Source organism: Apis florea, unplaced genomic scaffold (genome assembly GCF_048593485.1).
Source record: "Apis florea isolate Af1SG1 unplaced genomic scaffold, ASM4859348v1 contig_1794_pilon, whole genome shotgun sequence".
NCBI lineage: Eukaryota > Metazoa > Arthropoda > Insecta > Hymenoptera > Apidae > Apis > Apis florea.
Genome location: NW_028256482.1, coordinates 1,253,148 through 1,276,715, shown reverse-complemented (window position 1 = coordinate 1,276,715; position 23,568 = coordinate 1,253,148). Strand labels below are relative to the sequence as shown.

At 23.8% G+C, this 23,568-nt stretch overlaps 1 long non-coding RNA gene across 3 annotated transcripts in view; it reads right to left on the bottom strand.

Annotated features, from left to right (window-relative positions):
- LOC147658631 (uncharacterized) overlaps positions 1-23,568 on the bottom strand; it is a 104,081-nt gene that overhangs the window by 11,877 nt on the left and 68,636 nt on the right. The window contains exons 3-4 of one of the 3 annotated variants that reach the window (XR_015293481.1): positions 13,954-14,002; positions 13,568-13,893 (exon numbers count right to left, since the gene is read on the bottom strand). The exons of the other annotated variants lie outside the window; for them this stretch is intronic. This is a non-coding gene — a long non-coding RNA (uncharacterized LOC147658631). Of the gene's footprint in view, positions 1-13,567; positions 13,894-13,953; positions 14,003-23,568 lie in introns of those variants that run through there. 3 annotated transcript variants of the gene reach the window in all.

Here is a 23,568-nt window from a genome sequence, read left to right as displayed (position 1 = left end):
CTGTTTTTTATGATTGATTTTACTTAATTAATTTAGGTATTCAAAATCCTATATTGTACTTCAAAAAACTTCCAATTATCATTATAAAAAAAACTATATTTAAATTAATCTTGAAATATTCGATTCAAGGATCATGAGTTTTAAATGTTTTTATGCATCTCTATAATCTTTCTTCTTAGCGTGTCCTTTTTATCTTCTGCATCCAATCTTGTGGAATCCCAAGGCAGGAGAAGGGAATCTGGAATAGTTACCAGGAAAATGACCATCCTGGCTTGACGTGTGCTAGGTTATGACCTGAATAGCAGATTACTCGTTTATGAGGCTACATCCCACTTTCCGCCGTTTTATTGAATTCAGGAAATATTCTATGTGCATTGCTGTGTTCATTACTAAAACTTATCTAATATAAAATCCCATTGTATTTGTAATTTAAATTTCAGAGGAAAAATATTTATTTTTATTTCTTTATTATACACACATTGATTTGATTAAAATTAATTATAGAATTTATTAGTAAATTAAATAATTAATAATTAATTGATCATTTAAATTGAAAAAAATATTATTATCAAATAAATAGTATTTATTAGATATTATACTGCACTAATTTCGATACACTCAATGATTTGAATGATTTTGAAAATATGTTGTTATAAAGATTTCATTTTTAAGTAAATTTGTCTTATACAATAGATACTGAAAGATTTTAGTTTTTGAAATATAAGTTTTTTATGAACTCATCGAATAAATATCTTTTTATATATTTGGAAATTTCACGTGAATATTGATTTTAGATTTAAAAATTAATATTGACTTTTAAATTTAAAAATTCAGTACATGAGCAAGCTTTTTCTCTGCATCTCTATCCAAAAATCTAATCTAATCTAACATAATCTGATCGTTAGATTATAGAACAAATTTGGATTACATTTCTATCTCTATTTCTACATATCTTTTAACTTCATATTAAGTTAGGTGAGATAAATTTAATGAATTAAATTTGGGATAATGATTCAGACAGAACAATAATAATAATAAAATAATATAATCGATATACAGATTCACACTACAAATACTTTCGCATTTAATTTGAACAAAAAACCAAAGATACATATATAATGTTAATATATTTGTGATATATAGTTTTTATTGATTCTAAAAGCCAATAAACATAAAAATTGTTAAAAATATTGGTTGAAACTTATTTATTAAGTTATAAGTAATTTAATGTTAGATAAAATGGGTTAAAATCGCGATATGACACACCATTTATTATTGAAATATTACTTATTTTTTAAAGTGAATAATGAATATATGACATTTATTATTACAATAAATAAATCTTATTTGTGTAAATGTTATAAAATGTAACATTTATCAATCTTTTAGATATTCATTCAATTATTATCTATATTATGCGTTGTTATCGATAGCGAGAACTCTATCATAGTCGAGGCCGCCTAGTGGCAATAGTTATTACTAATCATTCTTATTGTTGATTGTGACTGTATTAGGAGAAAGATAATGTTTCGATTTTGAATAGTTCTAGCAATGGCGGTTATACTGATATTTAATAGGATATTTGCATCTAAAAATCGGCCAAAATCCCATTTCAAAAATTTTCGTAATTCGTAAAATTTTTGTTTTAAAATAAAATAGTCGAATATATGAGGAACGTATATTATATAAATAATAAATTTTTTTTTCATTTAAAATTCTTATGGAGTAACGTTATTTATCGAATTTAATATATAAATTAAATATAATTTCGTGAACTATCTGTATTTTTTAATGAAAATTAAATAATATAGATTGAAGATAAAAAAATATGTACTATATATTATAATAAGAAATTTATACGATTGTAAATACAATTAACTATCTATTAATTTAAAATATATAATAATCTATAATAATCTTGACTTTTCAAAAAGTTTAAAAATAGGAATTAAAATTATATTTTTAGATTCTAATTAACTAATGAAAAATATCTATTTTTGAATATTCACGATTCATATTAATAAACGTAACATTAGATTTAGTTTTACATTTTTCAATGATGAAGAAATTGATGAGGTAGAGCATAGATGACTCTTCTTTATATAGTAATAATTGCACCTCGCAAGAGAAAATCAGAAATCGTGTTTCTTAATTTCTTATTCCTTTGCTTCGTAACTCTTCTATTTTCGATGAAAAGTTTCGCCAACATCTGCGAATCAGTATTTCCGTCGGACTTTCAAGATTTCCAACGACGCCGTACCCGTAGTCCGATAAACTCGAGCGCAAAGAGCCGGAGTACGTGCACAAACGATCTCGGAACGAAAGCAGATATTAAAGTTCCCTCTTTCGAGCACTCGTGAATCTTCTAAAAGATGCAGCAAATCCAAAGGAGGAAAGAAGGGAGCGTTGCACGAAGGAAGCACGAGGGTTTCAAAGACGAAGGGATGGTTTTTGGGGATACAAGGCTGGCACCCTTCAAAGGAAGAAGGGAAACTTGACGATTGCTCGGTCCAATTAAAGTGGCGCCTAGCGCTTGGCGATGAGTCGAGTAGTGCGTAGAAATAAAGGCAGCAACGAAGAAAAAAAAGGAGAGGGAGAGAAGGAGGGAAAATGTGCAAGAGGAAAGATCGACTCTCCTTTCTCGTTTCACCTTCTCTCTTTCACTCCCCTTATGGTCTCTTTTCTCTCTCGTTCTCTTTGCCTCGTCCATTGGTCGAATAAGCACCGTTGCCAGGCGACAGGAGCGCTGGCGACCCTCGAGGATGTCACGCAGGGTGCACGCAAAGAGAACGAACTTTTGACCTTTTAAGGGTGTCTCCTTGAACCGCAGCTGTACGGCCTCAACCCGACGATAGTCATATTCTCGAGGTTAATGTACCCTGTTTGAAGCACAAAATATTAGAAATGCGAATCGAGTAGATATCTATGATTTTATATCGTTCGAATAACTGTTGATACTATATATTTTTGGTCAAACAGAATAATATACGAAATATAGTGAAGTATAATTTTTTGAAATGCAAAATACTATGATATAAATAATATTTATAAGAAACGATTTAAATTTTTTAATATTTATATGAATTCATAATGATAAATACTTTTTTCGAGTTTTTTGTTAATTAAATCATTTTCTAATTAGCATTTTTTTATATATTCTTAATTTATCTCATATTGCAAAATTTGAATTATTTATTTATTTTGAATTATTTATTTTATTTTTATTTTTTTATATTTACTTCATCATATTGATTTCTCATATTATATTTATATTATTTTATACAACAAAAAACTTTTCACCAGAAATTGTAGAATGGAAAATAAACAATTTTTTATATTGTATTTTTATAGATTTTAATATATCTGTATAAAACTTAAATTATTATTTGTTTGTTGCATAATTTTTTATTCTAAATATTCTAAAATTAACAATGAAAATGAAAGAAGATTTAGTTATTAGTTTCTTATAATAATATACAATATAATTTTATTTAATATATAAATATTATTTATTTTATTTGAATAACATAACTATTTTTTATTATGATACTGTATGGAAAATTTATTTGCAATGATTCAGAATGAAATTAATATTGAAAACTATTTGCATCACACTGGATAATTCTTATATGCATTTCAATAAACCTTGGTATCTTTTTGTGAATATAGAAATAAAAAAAAATCATAGATTTTATCTTTTTTGAAAAAGTTTGAAAATTTAATAAAAAATTTATGATTTATAAATTTAATTTTTTTTATCAAAACGAAATAGATTGAGTAATATTAATTACTGTTTCATTTTATACCAAATAAATATAATATATAAATTTATATATGTATAAATCAATATTTATTTTATTCCATTTTAATTTAAATATAAATATCAAACTGTGTGCCCAATACTTGTTCTATTATGTGAAGATTCCTTTAAATTTTATTCTTTAGTCTCCCAATATAAGTATTTGTAACAGAGATTTTATTTATTATATTATTTATTAATTAATTTTTTATATTTGTAACATTTTTCAGAAAATGAAGGAACTTTTAATTTTTGAAATGAAATGCTGTGTTATATTCTTTTATATTATATATTAACATATATTAAGATTTATTATATTTAAGATTAATTGTGTTCAGCACATTTTCTATAAAGTCAGAATTAAAAAAAAAATATTTTGAATATTTTATACCGTTATACTTCATTTTTCTTTAATCTTGATTTAGAAGAATATAATAGAATCTCTTATAAAATTAATTGGGAAACAAATCAAAATATTATTATCGATTCCAAATTTTTTTTTGCAAATTATAAACTTTTCAATAGAATTATTTTGTATTATATTTATTTTAGAGATATCACGATAATGTTTCAAAAACTATGTTCTTCTCAGCTATGCTCATATTAAATCACTATATAAGTAGATTTTATTTTAATAAAATGTTTATTTTTAACATTTTATAATAAAATTACATTTTTTGTTTTTAATAAAATTTAAAGATATGAGCGATAAAATATAAATATTTGATAATAATTTTTATTAATTACTATGTGTAATTATTTTATTCTTTTATTAATTATAAAAGTATGCATGCATGTTAATAATTTGTATTTCTCTCTTTTCTTTTAATTACAACTCGTACTTTTTCCGGCATTCTCTCTGTGCATTGTTTTATTTTTGTATTTTTACCAAATTCAAAATTTTTTTCTTTAAATTAGCGAATGCAACAACAAATAAATGTATATAAATATTTTATATGTGTATAAATATTCACTTGATCCTCAATTATTTATTACGCATAAGATTCTATATGTAGATAAATACTCCACAATAAAAAATAATAAAATATTATTTACATATAATATATAAATTATCAATATATGTTTGCATATACATTAAAAAAATATTCAAAACATATATACATGCAAGAACCACACTATTGCGCGAATACATACATACATACATTAGTAATTGTATTTGTAAAATATATTAATAATTAATAAAACTTTCAATTAAATTTCGTTTAAAAAATAGGACATAATAAATATTTTAAAAAAGTATTAAAAATTCAATTTTGTTCAAACTGCATCATATATAAGACTTGTATAAAAATATATATAAATTACATAAAAAATAATTCGATATGAATAAATTCTCCTTTTTTTTTGCAGTGTTAATAACATTAAAATAAATTCGAAATTATTGAGATAAATCTTTTGATTTCTGAGAAATTTTTAATTTCTGAGAAAAGGAAGTAACATTAAATGTTGAAAACGAGTTATTGGAATTTAATCTGGAAGCATATATTCAAGCATACGTATGTGACATTATAAGAAATTCGATAGGAAGGAGTTGTTAATTTATATAAGTAAGCGTTTGTTAATTTTCATATGCTTCAATCCTCCTCGAAAATGTCGATTAACACTGTTCATTAAAAAAAAACAAGAAAAGAAGACGAGACAAAGAACATGGAAAATAATTTTCTCGATTGCATTCATAATTTCTCGCAATAGTTCATCGATTATAATTCACAAAACGATCTGCGACTCTTCTATTATTTCCTTTCCGCATTTTTTAGTGTCGAATTTTAATGTAGTAAATTCTAGTATTGTTAATTCTAATTAATTTCTATATATAAGGAATATTTATTCTTATGAGGGACAATCGTGTTAATTCTTTCATTCCATATTTGTACGTTACGCCGAATACTTTATATAGCAATTCCTTCACTTTCATCTCCTAGTAAGTTGCTGCTTTGCAAGCACGCACATACACCTGGCCACGTATGAGTACGCATTTTCGTGCGATTGTCTTTCTCCCTCTGCGTACTTTTGCGGGCGAAATACGCCCCGGGGATCCCGTACCATTGTTCCATCTTCCTCGATTCTTTTCTTATTTCTCCAATCTCCTCATCCCTCCCTCCCTCCTACCCTTCCACCACTCTTTTCATTTTTACGTCCTCCCTTACTGCTATTTTACCTTTCTGCCATCACCTTTCCGCTTTTGTGCCTTTCTCTCCTCTCCTTTCTGTCTTTTAGCAATCTTACTCCCAAGCCATCTTTTTCATCGCTCATTCCTAAAAACAACCAACTATGTACTACGTACTTACTTCTATTGTCTCTACTATGCACGACCACGCATCAGGTAAACATCTATTTACTTGGTAATTCTTAAATTTGTTCTGAGATTCGAAATGATTCAAATGGGCTTGAATTTTTAATATTCGGTGATTCGCATGTGTGTCATTCCTCTTTCACATTTTTCTGTTTTATAAATGTTAACATGAAACAAGAAAGGTTGTAAAAATTTTTTGATGAAAATTTAAGATTTAAGATTATTGAGAGACAATTAAAAATTTATATCATACATAGGATTAATATATTCATTGGACACATTAGAGATAATTAGGAATATTTGTATTTTCAAATACAAAAATATTAAAATAGAATAAAATCTAAAATGATAATGGCAATAAAAAATGTATATGCAAAAAGAAAAACTGAAGATGCGATTGTATTGAGTTAACTGGCATAATAGAGAATTATCACCAAATATCAATTATCATGCAAATACTCATCGATTTTAAATGTATTAACATATTGTTATTATATCATCTAGTAGAATAAAATTACGCTTTATTTAAATTAATATTTGTTAACAAGTAACATAAAATTATACTTAAGATTTTTCAAATGATTTTGATTTTGAGTACATTTACAAAAATTAAATTTTTGACAAAATCTAAGAAAATTACTATTAATCTGATGACCTGTTTATTCATCTTCTTAAAAAACGTTAAAAAAATAAATAATTAATAAAATATAATTATAAAATAATTATAAACTTTGTTAGAAAATAAAATTAAACCTGTTATTTTCGCATATTTGTGAAATTTTACATATACGTAAATGAATGGTGTTATTACGTTTAATAATGTTTACTCTTTAAAAATTTATGCTTCCTCCAGTATTTGCAGTTTTAAAGAGAGTTGCATGCACTTATCTTACTCTCAAAAATTTTTTCACAGGAAAATTCCAAATTTTGAATCTTATGTTTTATTCCAACATCACATAATTCGCCTTTTTGATAAAAAATTTATGCTTCTTTCTCTACTTACGGTTTTCAAAGAATATTAATAGAAAATTGGATGCCTGCTTTATTCTCGAAAATTCTTCCAAAGAAAAATTTTTATTTACTTTTTATTCCTAACGGCAGCGTTATCCAACAGCTCCAACAGCGTTATTCCACGTATAATTCATCCCTTTGATAGAAAATTTATGTTTCCTTCTGTAATTTCAAAAAGTGTTGACAGAAAGCTGCGCTGTGTGAACTCTTCCAAAGAAAAATTTCAACTGATCGCGATTTCGATTTTCGATTTACGAATTCTCATTTCTATTTTACCGTTTTTTGCGACGATTGCTGTGCGGTTTTCTCAATAAAGATCCCACGATCTTCCCGTATGAAACGCCCTTAACTTATACCGTTTCGAACATAAAATTCGAAATATCTTTACTCACGATACATTCTCGTATCAACGGCACAATTCTACTTCGAGGAAACTTTGTACGTACACAGTGACGTGTTGATACGTATATATACTTTAATGGAGAAACGCAGCTAGATGCAGCACCGATGCGATTGTATTTGTATAGCGTTCTACCAACTGGCAGGGTTTTACGACTTACGTACTACGCTGTTCGCTTTATGTTTACGTCCTATACGTTATGCCCTCGTAACTTCTTCCAAGCGTGTCGATTGCACTGTCGAAACTTCCAGCTTCGAAGCATCAACGATATTTACGAAGAAAGCAGTTTAGTTAATAGATAGAATCAGGGAATGATGATTAGAAAGAATTAAACAACGATAGGTAAATAATGAAACGAAAGATAAAATTTGTTTTTATTGTTTTTGCGATTTTTAATAGTGAACAAAAATTATTTTCTATACTAATAGAAATGAAAGAATAGAAAAAGAATAACGAGATTATTAAAAAACGCACAATCATAGAAGTATTTATATTTATAAAAAAGTATAAATAGAAAAATTTAATCTTTTTAGTTTCTTATTTTTAAAAAAATTGTTTTTATTTTTAATGAACGTTTGTAAGAGCATAATCTATAAGGTAATTTTTTTTAGTTGAACAGTCATTTTAAGGAGATAAAATCTACGCTCAAAGTTTTAGTACTTTTTCATTATTTTAAATATAACTTTGTAATATCGGTAGAAGATAAAATTTTAAATTATAAAATATTTAGTTTTTAATTCTTTATCATCCTATTGAAGAAAATTTTCAGATGAAATTGTTTTTAAAATTTAAAAGATGCTAAAATTTTGGGAAAATTGATTTCATTCCCTCGAAGATATTTCTTCGATAAAAAACTTATTCCATTATACTCTCCACATGCACACGAAGTTTCAATAAAATCAAAAAAATTTTTTCAATAAAGTGAATTTCCTTGTAACGTAAGATACGAATTATTTCTCAGAACAACTATAAATAGTTATATAAGATTGCAACTTTTTTATTTCTTATTTTAGTAAATAATTTTTAAAAAATTCAATATATAAGATTTATAAAATCATTTGTTTGTTTAAAAGAGTTTAAAAATTGTTTTATTTAAATGATATTTAATTGCTTTATTTATATATTTTAAATATCGAAATTATTTATTTTTCAATTTCATCAAATAGAAAAAGATCTGCTGGTGTTGAATTAGAAATGTAGTTAACTAAATTAGGGTAGTTAAATATTTTTATGTCTTGAAAATAAATAATCATAAAAGAAAATTGTTCAAATAATTTGGTTTGAACAACATATTTTAAAGTCATTAAAATTGTTGTTACAATTCTAATAATTACTATTCTATATTAACCTATTATTATGAATATATTTTATGAAATGATAAAATAATATGCAAGTTTTTAGTTGAATCTGAATTGAATTTATTATAACAAATTTTAATAAATTTCATCCCTATTAAAACTTATAAAAAACTGTTAAAATTTTTACTGAAAATTCATCATAAATAAATAATATCACACGTACATATAAATTCTGCGTTAACATGCCATTTCCTCCTATGATTTAAATCATGAAGCATCTCTACACAATCTGGAACACTGTCTTTATCCAAGGGTAGCAACCCTTACGGTCGAGCGAAGCCTGCGCTTTACCATTCAGCTCCCTTGGGATACTTTCGGTGAGTCTGGGCTCCTGATAAGTTACCGCCTATTCCTTTTCTTCCCTCAAAGATATTCTCGAGGGAATGCGCTTCATCATCTTCGAAACACGTACCGAATTACGAAAATGTACAGATCTTTGACCATCTTGTAGCAAGTATCCGGGGAAATCGATTCACAAACAACGATAAAAAAAGCGAAAGAGAATAAAACGCATAGACTACATGCACGGTTTATTCAAATTGTACTCTGCGTTCGAGGATGAATTTCAATAGATGTTATGATATATATATATACACACATAAGCAAGTATTTCATATATATAACAGAAATGTTTGCACCTTAAGTTTTTTTTTTTCAATTCAAACATTTATTTTATCGAAACAACTCTTTTGTTATAAGAGTTTAAAAAAAATTGTTGTTTAAATATGGTAAATTTATAAAAAAATAATACATGGAATTATTATTAAATAATTCATGCTATTCAATTGTGTTCGATCAAAATCAAAAATTTAAACATTTGTAAAAAACTATAAATTAACGTGAACATAGGAAATATTTTTTATTGAAATAATTAATAATCAAGAAACTAGGAAAAAAATTAAAATCTATAAGAGAATAATTATTTTTTTTATTTACGCTATGAAACTCTTTAATTAATTAATTATTGTAGCTATATTGTAGTATTACACTTACATTTATACTATGAATAATATTTTCACTATGAATAAGTGAAAGGATGTTAATGTATTCACAGCATACCTTTGGAAGGTCAATTCTAAAGACTAAAACAAATATAAAAATTAATATATAAAAATATCGATTAAAATTTATTTAATAAATTATAAATACTTAAGTTTATATTAAATAAAAACGTGATAGTGTAATAGCAAAAACAGCAGTCTTATTTTATTTGAGACTTATTTTATTTAATGCAAAGTTTAGTAACATAATAAATAAGCTCAATTTATTATTAATTATATTTTTATATTATATCAATTTTTGTATTTTCACATTTAAAATCGATCCTTTAAATAACATTCTGTACAACTTAAAAAGTCAAATAAAAAATTATTGTAACTAATCATTAAATAATATAATATATATTTATAAGTGAAAATAATGCTTTTTTAAAGAAATTTATATAAAATTAAAAATGACATAAAAAATGGTTCGCTTAAAAAGATATTTTTTATATATAAAAAAAAAAAGAATCTAGTTTTATAAAGCCTAGGAATTGTCTATTATGTCTAATAGAACAAACATTGCCATATCACGTGATTCAGATCCTGTTCTAGACAAGTATACTGACATTTTAAATTAATTCTAAAAGTGAAATAGCCAGTTGATAATGATAATTGCGCAGTCTATTAATAATACTAAAAGATGAAATAAAAAAATAATTATTTATAATAATTACCATTAAAATTAATATATACTAACAAAATATTACATCAAAACTTTTTTTTATGATATTAAAATATTTTTAATTTAATAATATAAATTTTTTTTAATTAACTACTAAAGAAAAAAATTTTATATTACAAAAAAGATGAAAATCTACATTATAATTATGACATTTATAATTTTTTTTATATCCGTTAATGAAAGCGATCATACGGAATATATAGATAAGTTTATTTCACAATTTTATATATATCATTTCAATTTTATCAATTAAATTTATTTTTGATAAAATAATTCAGAGATTCGATCATTTACCGCAAGTCAACAATCAGAGTTATTTAGAGAGAACCTCCGTCAAGCTTGTTATCCTGTGAAACAGGCGCGCAATTCGACGTTACCTTGCTCATCGAGAGTATTCCACCTCCACAGAGAATCCCGAGGGAATCAGAAGGATTGGTATCGTTAGAGAAGCATTCTGAATCTTCTCCTGACTGCCTGATACAGTATTCCCGGATTTTCGGGCAAATCGGCAGTTTTTCTAGCAGATTATCTTGCCAGCACATCTGGTATATTAGTGAATCTCTAACCTAACTAACATTATATCTATATGTATATATTTTGATACTTCCTGAACAATATCGATAACTGTCTAGATTGTATAAGACAAAAGAATTTCTTAGAAAAGAATGAAATTTCATCGACCAGAAACACTTTTGTATTCGGAAACGATACAAACAAGTTACCGACCGATCACGCTGAACGAGGTTAAGTTCATTGATATCCAGCTACGATTCCTTTCTACGAATTGTCCTTCGACATTCTCGTCTTTCACTCTGCCAATTATGCTGGTCCGTTACATCAAAAGCATTTTCATCGGTCTCCGTACACCTCGTTATGAGCAGGAGGGCATGAAGCTGGTGGAGCACCTGTGGCCTACATTGATATTACACTGACACAGAAATGTTTATCGATCTTATACTACCGTTCTGCGCTTGCTCACGATAACGATATGAGCTTAATGTAAATATTTTTCTATTGTTATTCATTGTTGATTATATTTTTTATTAAGGCGAAATAAAAAACTAAAAGTTATATGATTAAAGATTATTTTTTAATAATGAAGAAAATTTGGTTAGATTTCATTATATACAAGATGAACAATTATAAGCAAAAAATATCATATAAATAGAGTATCAATATAAATATGCGAATGGTTTTGTGAGAAAATAGCAGAAACTATAAAAAATGAGAAAATAAATTTTCTTTGTTATATTTCACTTACTATATTTCAGGAAAATATTTTTCTTTGATAGCTGTAACAATCGCTTAAATGGATCTTTTTTATTGTAATTGCATGTGACTCTTGATATTTTTTCAATCACTGAGGAAACATTCTTCTATTCTTACAGATGTTTGCATTTTAAATTTCTGTTAGGGCACTTTAATTGTTTAAATATTTTCACAGTTTTACATTAAGTTACCGCTATAATTAGCAGTTAATATATAATCTGGTACGACTTTAATTTTCGAATATTCATTTCCTAACTCAATTACTCTCTGAAATTGAAAGCACGAATATATATATATATATCATTGGATACCCTTTTCATGTCAAATACATAAAGATTTCATTACGAGATTTATTATTTTATACGAAATGAAAAAAAAACTCAAAAATTTATCTCAAACTTAATGAAAAAGATAATTTGACTGAATTTAATTTTTAAAGTGCCATTTTTTTGATTTTTTAAACAAAATATTTATTTTTTAATTTTTATTTTTAATATATTATCAATTTACAATACTTTTTTCTCAGTTTTACTTAGTTTAAAAATTTATTGATATTTCAAAATGAAAATAATATGTCTATAATATAAATGAATAAATTAAAAATGCTTGTGATAATTTTTCACAAAATAATAGTTTTTTCTAATCTATACAAAATCTAATTCAAATTTTTTTATTTAAAATTATTTTTATATAAAAAAAAATCATTATTTACTGAAAATAAAATTATGTTAATTTTTAAAGTGTTAGTGAATAAAAATTTACAAAATCAATAAAGATAATTTTTAAATGATTTGTTATCTTAAAATATTTATTCAGTAAATTCAGATTATGACAAATTAAATATTATTTTTAAAAAATAACTTTTGATCATTATTAGAAATCATGAATAGCAAAAAAGAGTTATATTATGTTGTTTTATTTTTCACTTTGTAATACAGGCAATATAAATTTGTAATAGAGTCTTTTTGCTGGTTAATTTAAAGACAATTCCACTAGTTAGTAATAAAATCGGATCATATAAATTTAGTATCAAACACTAAATTTTAAATCGTTACTTTTAAAATAAATTACTTCTACAGTTAGATTATGTTTCAAATCTATTCTAAGAATCTTTCTCTGAATGATTCAATTTGAATCTTTTTCGCAGTGTGAAAAAAAATGTCTTTTTATAATATTGATTTTTCGTATATATATATATATATATATATATATATATATATATATATATATATATATATATATTTTCTTATCGATAAGATTTATTGAATTTTTTTTATATTGAAATGAAAAATAAGAAATATTTTAATACATTTGAGATTAGATTCACAATAGATAGTTGAAAACAAATAATTTTAGAATGTATTTAAAATATGAATAGAATTATTATATTCCTGTACTTCAATACAAATCCAACTTAAATTTAGATAAAATTATTAATAAAATTTCTACGAATATAGTCCAATTTCCAATTTTTTCAATTTTTTTTCATCATATCATAATCTATTTTCATAAGTTGATATCGCTGAAGTCTGATAAGTAATGATAATAATGAACGAAAAAAATTATATCTGAAAAATTAAGATGATTAGTTTTTTCTTATTCCCCTTTTCCTTTTTTTCTATTTTATCTAGATTTATTTTTGACTCTATGATTATTGGAGATTTTAATTGAAATAATTTTCTACTTCTTACTTTCATTTAAACATAGAGGGAAAGTCCATTGGTCGATAATACTGATTTCTGGACCAAAGTGAGAGCAGGATCTCATTATGTCGAGAATATCCCACGGGCAAAGTTGTTTCGAAAGATTTTCAACTTTCCTCTGAACATGGCCTCCTAGTCGTGAGGGAAATTCACGTTCTAGTATCGGGAATTTTCTCGTTCGAAGGCAACTTTATTCTCTATATTGCCAAGTTGCCCTAGGTCGGGAAAAACGTATACAGCCTCTTTCAGCGGTTTTATTTGTTGATACGTGTTAACTTCTCGGCCGAAAAACGTTGCTTTTCCATGGGGAAAACCTGCACTAGTAGTGAATATCTATCCTTCGGGATAACCTATAACGAAACCTCCTAACTTACCTGTTATCCTGCCACCGACATGTTTGTATTTTTCAACAAAAGATTTTTCCTAGAAAAAGAAGACATTTCACCACGATTTGTTAATATACCACTAAATGAATTGTCTATTAATTGAATTTTAGTTTCAAGCTTGCTCATATCGTTAAAAAGCACGTCACGTATTTCGATTGATATTTTTGTTCGTAGTGTGGATTAAATGTTTCAGGACAAATGAAAAAGATAAATGATAATGATGATGATAATAGATAAATAAAGATAAATATAGAAATTGATAAATGAACATTATAATTGTAATATCATATTGATGTTAATTAATATATTATAAGAAAGTACTAGTTTAAGTTTAGTTAGTTTTAAAGTTTTAATAATTATTAATTATTTTTAATTCATTAAGCACAAAATAGTAATAATGAACAACATTAATAAAAAAAAAATAAATAAGATAATTTATATATTGTTATATCAAAGTATAAAAAATATATTGGGATATATTAGGAAGTATATTTTTTATTGATAATTTATTATATTAACATATAGTTTTATTATAGTTTCATTATTACACGATTTCATTGCATATTAAAAATTAAAAAAATTATCGCAAATGCACTATGATACCAAAAAAATATATTGCCAATAATAGAAGAAGATTTAGATATCGCAAGTATCTAAATAAAGATTTTCGTAAAGTTATAATCTTTTATAATCATTTCAAGAATCTTTTTATCGATATCATTTGATCGATATTAATTTCATTGAAATTTTTTATTCGATTTATTAATGTTTTCATCATTCGATATTCATTCTATTAATATTGACTTTGCATTTATCTATTTATTGTATTATATATCGTTATCAATAATTTTTCAATATTTATAAATATTTATAAATAAGAAAAGTTAAAAAGCATGATATATTAGATTTTTTCCAATCATTTATTACGACTGATCGAAAATCAATAGAACTTTCGTACTTAATAGGAAAATCAATGTTGTATGCAATCTATATGTATATAATGGGAATCATAAAATAGTAATGTCAGTGCAAATTACAACAATATATCTAACTAGTACATATAAGTATATGTTACAAGACATACTTCTAATCATTCTGAAATCCTGATAACGTTGCTACAAAATTTTGAATTTTATTTTTTAGTAATTCCAAAAAAATTTTTCTAAAAATGTTTTATTATAGATAACTATATTTCCAACAAATTTCTTTTTCCATTATATGTATTACATCTTAGTTATATTGAAATTCCGATAATAAATCTAATTCTAAATAAAACTTTAAAACGTGCAATGATAAGTATTATCATTAAATACTTGAAATAACAAAGTATATTGTTACTCATTAAGTTATTTGTACACATTATAAAAACATTTAATTTAAAGATTAATTATAAAGATTAATTACAATGATAAACCAAATCTGCCACTGCAACTGTGAAATTTTTATTAACATTTTATGATTAAAAAAAAGTCGTTGTTCATAATTTAAATTCGAAATTCATCGTCTAAGGATATATTATAATTTTTATGATATCGAAAAGAAAATTTTAAAATAATCAAAAATATATTGCAATGCCAAATCAGTTATAATTTGTCATTATCTGTTATATCTGACATAAATATATCTTTAATAAAAATAAAATATATATTAAATAATAAGATATATATTTTATTCTAAAGAAAATTGATAACACAAAATTGATACAATATATTGTTCACATATGTTTAATATAAATTGCCATGTATATGTATATTGAATTGTAGAAAGCAACTATGTGCAATATTTATGCATAACAGTATGACAGCAAAAGAGTTAATTCTTGTTAAAAAAATAATAAAATTCATTCCTTCCATTAAAGATTTATTTTTCAAAAATAAAATTAAAAATATCATCAAGTAATTTAATTTGATAGTCTTTGGTCAAATATTATATATATAAATAAAATCACTCAAAATGCTTTTAGTAAAATTGAAAGATCTGAATGAAATTTAATTGTAAATTTTATCAATTATTATATTTCATATTTACATATTAATAATTTATATTATAATATTATATTATGTATGCATATATGTAAACTTAAACATAATGCAATTATAATATATTTAAACATTTATTATGATTAATATTTGAAGCTTTCATCTAAATTAATTATAGTTTGTTTGTAAATTGATAAAAAAGAAAAAGAAAATTGAATATTTTTATTGATTAGATTATAATGAATATAATCAATGTGAGATTATATATATATATAATTATAACGTATATATAATATATGTTTTCTTTATTAGTATATATTATTTGCGCATAAGAGATAGAAAAAGAATGTGAATATGATATTCCATCATTTATTCTAATGAAAAAAATCTATTATGATCAAATAATATTTAGTCTTATATTGCAAGCCTGCAAATTGTACGAGACAGTAGTACAAATCAATATATTCGCTTACACGATATTCTGCGTAAATGGAAATTTAATATATCTTTATAATAACATTTGTGTTGTATTTCAAATTATATGCAAATATACAATAAAATAGCGTGACAATAAATTATGCAATTTACTTCAAATTTATTAATTTAAAAAATCGAATAAAAAATTTTATTTTATGATATATCGTCTTTCTTATACAAGATATTAAAAAAATATACATACTTTGCAGTATGAATTTTAAATATTGTAATAAAGACAAAAGTTAATAAAAATAAAATTTATTTTTTTAAATATGAACAATTTATTTTTGCATTGAAAACTTCTATACACTGATAAATAAATATCCAAATTACCCAAGATGCTTTATATTCATTTTGACATAAACACGTTACGAACAATAATATCTTTTTTATTTTTAACGAATATATTTGATATTAAAAATAAAAATGGATAACATTCATAATTATAAATAAAACATATTTTAAACATTATCGTTAATATATTTCAGCATGGAATAAAACATTTTATCAAAATAAAAGCTTTAATGGCATTTCATAATTGTTTATATAATAAAAAGTAACAATCCGCATAATTAAATGATAAAAGTTTAGAATTATATTATTTACCACTTTTTTTTAAATAGAATTCCACATTTTAAATATGAATTCGAAAGTTAAATTACTCTATCACTTTAGTTTTCAAAAAACAGGAATTTTAACATATGCAATTTTTTTTGTAAAAATTAAAAAAAATTATAAATTTATTTTAAAAAACAAAAAAAAATGCCTATACTTGTAATTATTTGTAATTTTAAATATTTGAATTAACATTTTGAAAAAACTTATATAAATTTTTATATATTATTTTTATATTTATGTTTAATTGATACAGTATCGAATTTTGTAGATATTTCTGAAAAAGAAAGGATCGAAAAACGGGTTTTAATATTACTAAATTTAGAAAATAGTAATCGGCATGATATGTGCATGATGGATAGTACAAGCGATAATCAAAGAATAGTCGCATGACGGTCATATCAAATGCAATGTTATCGATTCGAAAACAATTGCAGCGCTCATAGCGATTAAAATTAAAACTAAATTAATAAGTTATAAAATTATAGATATTTTACAAACGATATTTTATTTGTAGACAGGATACAGAATATACGTAACAGCAATATTTTTTTATGTTTTAAAAATTTGAATCCATTATCATTTTCATATGCGATGTTATCGATTCAGTATAGAAAACGATTATAGCGTCATAGATGAATGAACATACCATCATATAATAAAGCTTCACAAACAGAAAATTATATCTATTCCATGTTTCTGATCTATTGTAATCTTCTTTCTATGTTATATCGGTAATATAGGGATCAACATAGTAATAAAACAATTTTTCTCAAAATTTGAATTTCTTAAGTCATCAAAAATTTTTACTTTTTAAAAAATACTGTTTTTATCTAGAAGAAGAATGGATTTTAAAAATTTCAGCCAAACAAAATGTTATGAAAGTTTTAAAAATTATAATAAAAAAATAAAAAATAAAATAATGAAATATTTTTCGCAAAATTTTAAATCTAAACATTCGAATTGTTAAAAATCTTTCTTGCAAATATTATTTTTATATACAATAGAGCTGATAACTTTTTCGAAATATAATCAAATTATAGTATCTATTCTGTATACATTGTCTATAATATAATATATTATTTGCTAGTATATAAATACATATGGACGTTCAAAACAAAAATTATAATTTCTAAATTAATTAATTTTTAATAATTTATATCTTAATACTTTTTTTTAAAGATAATATAATAACATCGATTGTTATTTATTGAAAATATTAAAAAGCTTTTTATTAACTTTTACTATAATTGTTAAGGATAAAAACCAGGACTGATTTATGAAGATAGTTTGAATTTCATTTTCAATATTTTTAATAGTTTAGTAGTAATTTACAAGCGGGTACAGTTCCTTAACATTTTCTAGATTCTCAATAGCAGTCGAAATTAAGATATAATGCGATGTCCACTTCATAAATTGCATTTGCGTGTCGAATGCGTTGCGAGCACCATAGAAACAAAGATTTTGATTTCCATGCGCTGTGACGCGATACCATATTTTTGGAAATCATTGGTTTATATCGTAGAAGATAATAATTGAAAAAAAAACCAAGATCTGCGACAGTTTTCCAAATTCAGTTAGAATTCAGTTAGAATTCAGTTCAATTCGAAATAGAGAGTACAAGAGAGATCGATAAATATAATTTGGCATAGATATAATTAAAATCAGAGCATAATTAGAAATCATATAGAATTTAGTTGATTGTCAATCAGTTGAAAATAGAGTCAGCTACGATTAGTTCACTCACAATACACACAATTGTACAGTTTTACAACTGTGATTCTTCGAGAAATAACATTCAGTTCAGACACTCCATTTTATGTAATACTGTAAAAGTTATATTAAGTTAAATTTATTTTTAACAATGATTGTAGATTTCTTTGAAATTCTTATAAAATTCCAAAGAGTAAGAAATATTCTTTTTTTTTAAACAAATACATCATTTACATATATTGAAATATCAATCTATTATTGACTTTCAGACACAATCAAATTTTCTCTTTTAAAACGTGGTGAAGAAAATTCTTCTCAAATTCTAAAAAAAAAAAATGAAAAAAAAATAAAATTCAGAAATAGTGTAATTAGAAAGCATTCATAATATTTTTGTTTCATCGCATTAATTTCTTATAAAACATTTGATGTATTATAATTAATTGTAGGACCGAATTTTTAAATTCCATTCTTTAGATATTCTTCTAATTTTAATTTTTTTCTTTTTTTCTTTTTTTTAGTTTCTTAAATTATTTTTTAATTTTTCTGTCAAATACTATCTGAAAACATAAAAATAACACCATAATTTATAGATTTTCAAGGCCAAAAATAATCTCAATTTTCTCATACGTTCCTTCATCATCAATGTTCCTTTCTATAGTTTTATTTAGAAAAAAAAATTATTTATTTAAAGCTTAGAAGCCTAGCAAATTTCTTCCCTTTTTTTCTCTCTTGTTTGTTTTTTTTCTTTTACATCAATTTTTTTCTCTTTCTTTTCTATTTTTATACTTATTTTTTTTTTTTTTTTTAAGATTCTCATTCCACAACGATTTGTTTTTGCAATCTGTCGATGTGAAAAATTATCGATTCGAATTTTCGAATTTTTCCATAATGTAGAAAGAATAAATACATTTATTTAACTAAAAAAGAATATTATCTTTTACTTTAGTTGTATTAAAATAAATTTAAAATAGTTTTTGTATGTTTAATGTGTGTGTGTATGTGCGTTATTTTTTTATTTTATCAAAATATAGGAATGAATGTAATGTGTCAAATGAAAAATGATATATCATCTTTTTTAAGTTGTAAATATTTCTTTATTGTTAGAGAAAAAGTCAATAGAGAAAATAATTGTGAGAGTAAAGTAACGTAAAAAGAAAAAAGAATGGAAATCAGAGGACATATAATATCAATAACAGTCCAATCCAATTTCTATTTATATTAAATGAATTCATCTAAGAGAAATCAAAAAATATAAAATCAAAAATAAGGAAAATCAATGACAAATTCCTCTTAAAAAACAAATAAAAAATGAAATATATAGATATATTATTGAAACCATAATACCATTATCATAAAAAAATCAAAATTGCTAAAAGATTGTCTCCCTAATGAGTTGGAGAACACTAAATCGAAGAATAAAAAAAAAAATATAAAATATATTTGCATAATAGCAGATATTTAGAAAACGAAGCTTCTCAATTTAATAATAGATTTCACATGATTTCGAAAATCGTAAATTTTTAGCATTTGCATGTTACTACTTTATGAAGAATGCATTTTTATAATTATTAATATAATTGTTCAATAGAATTGTTGAATTATTACAAAACATATATAAAGAATTTTATTTAAATCCATAAAAACTATAATATAAATATTGATAATGTGATTAATTTCTCGAAAGCATTCAGAATATTTGGAATACAGATCAATGAATAAGATGCCAAGTGTACCAGGTGAAAAGAATGAAAAAAGAAAAAAGAAACAGAAGAATTCCATTGAAAGAAGAAGTTTCAAAGGAAGAAAAGAAAAAGAGGAAAAAATAGAAAAGGATAGAATATTTCTTAATCTGCTTCTTTCACTTTAATTCATTCCGCGATTTTGGATGATGCAAATCATCCAAATAAATGAAATAATTTTTATTTCATGAAATAATATACAATAATGCAACAGAGAAGTGTAACGTTTCGTGGAAATCATTCTCTTATGATCCTGCTGAAAAGATGACAAGAAATTACTCGTGAATTGTTAATTGTCCAGTTTTAATAAATAGTTTAATACACGTATACATATATAACAATATAAATACCTAACCTAAAAAATTGCAGATCACCAATTTTATTATTATTCAGTGATGTCAGATCAGGTATGTTTTCATATAAATACTTTATCGATAATAATTTTTGTATTCGTCCACGATATATTAACAATAAGAATGTCATAATATGATATGCAGAATGAATAATATAGATTAATAGATATATGTGTAACATATAATTTACACTGATGAGCATAACTGAGCTATAGATAAATTTATTAATGTAAAATACAAAACGTTTGTACATGATGTTGTTTTGCAAGAATATCTATTGGTTTAATAATAAAATAAAGATTTAATTTCAGAATTTCTAAACCGATGAATTGGATTATGAAGATTATTGTTAAAACATTGATTTTACAATGAAGAAAAAGTCGAAACTCAAGATATACTTCATTTAAAATATGGCAAATCGAATCGAATTAGCAGTTCTTAATAAATTACATTCGATATTCGAGAAATATAATTCTCGAAGTAATCTATATTTTACGTTTCTGTTCACATTAAATTCATATTAAAAGAATTATAAATTTTCTCGAAGATTGTTCTATTTCTTCAGAAAACTTTTCTTCCGATTTTTGAAAATTTTCACTTTGCACATGTGCATCGTGATATTTCCATATACATCTTGTTTTCCAACAAGCACTTTCGGTAGATCGAGATTTCCGAAAAGATTTAGAGATCAGCAGAGAGAAATTTGATCAAGATGATCTAAAGAAAGAATCCAGAACATCAAGGAGTAGAAGCAAAATTGGGGAAATACAGATTTTTCTAAAAAAATGGCAAAAGAATTTTATCATTTCAAGAAAACGAACCATAATTAATAATAATTATTCTTATTCTTAAATTAAACAAATAGTTTTTGATAATTCAACTTATATTTTTATTTTCTGTGCAAATAATCGAGAAGAGTGGATTAGTATCAATCTATTTCATTTTCCTTAAAATTATCTCAAGAAAATGAAACTATTTGCATAACTAGATATACTAGATGAAGATATATTTTTGAATAAAGTTGATTATATTAAGTGTCTCTGATGTAGAGATAGAAAGGTCTCTATGCTTGTCAGTTGTAATCCATGAGAACAAAGATGAGTTACTTATTGATGTAAATTCAGAAAAAAGAATTAAAGAATTAAAGAATATAGTAGAAGAAGAATTAAAAATATGCTATCTTCTATATCATTAAAAGTGATTCAATTTCTCTGCAACGAATTTCTGCATTAGAAGAATATGGATGATATCACATCATTCTTATTATTACGATACGATAGCTTTGATAAAAGCTTGCTCACATTTTATTTAATGTAGTTAAAAATAATTTACTCGAAGAGAAAAGCATTAAGATTAGAATGAATATGATAACATATTTTATTTTAACAATGAATTGTTGCTCCTACAGATATTAAAGTTTTTAGATAATTAGAAATATATTATAGATCTATTTTATTATTTACTATTAATAATTTAATAAGTATTATATAATTTAATTTATCTATTGATATTATTTTTCATGATATATATTATATTAGTGATCATTTTCATTATATATTATCTATAGAATATTATATATTATAATTATTGCTGTTATTTCAAAATTTACTGATATCCATTAATCATTGATTTATTAATGAATTATAAATAAATAAAATTTATCATAATATTTATTAGAATAAATATAACACTCACTCTTCCAACATTTTTTACATTTTAATAGCTATATTATGACATTATTCAGATTATTATCAATTGCTTAGCAATACAATCTGCTTCTTTATTCCTAAATAAAATTTTTTTACTCTCGAATATAAATGATATGATAAAGTTTGGGTTTATGTGAAAAATAATCGACATAGTGCACAAACTTGATTTTTTTTAGAATATATATCATTGATATAACGGATTATGAATTCTGTAAGGCAGAAATGATTAGTAAATCAGATGGAGAAAAATTTGTTGGAATATTCCTTGATGATTTTGAGAGCTCTTCTGATTATCAGGCATTTAGAAGTGAAACATCTCAATATTGATGTTTTTTACTCAGTTCAGTTCAGGGCAAAAGCATTAATGAAAGTTTCTCGTTTTGGATCCATTAGAATATAATCTAGATGTTTAATAAATAAAACTTCTTAAAAAATTGATGCAAAATGATTGATTTATGATGTGTTTATGATATTTACTATATTTATTTATTTATTTTTATATAGTATATATTGTTTGAAATATTCAATGTTACTAATCAATTAACAATAATATTTTACATATATTATTGTATATTCTTTATACATAAACGAAAATTTTTTGCAAATATGTATAATATATTAAATTCTTTTCTGTGACATTTTTTATATTGAAAATTACATTTGCGCATTCCAGCAAATTGCAATTTCTTTTATAAGTTTAAGTCCTGACTTGTTGCTTTTTGACCATAAAAATTGATAATGAAAAGTGATAATGAAAAGTCATCAATTAGCAGTATATATAAATCTTATATTTCTTCCTTCATTTATTCCTTTTTCAAATGACATATGTTTTTTTTTTCTTTTACGTGAATTTTTTCTTTTAAAGTTAATGATATAATATAAAATGGAATTATTTTATCTTCATTACATTGATATTGATTATAATACCAAACTATTTTTATAATTTTCAAGAATGAAAATTATCTCAACCAATCTAAATTTTTTCAAATAAATCAATCATTTGTGATGATGATTCAAA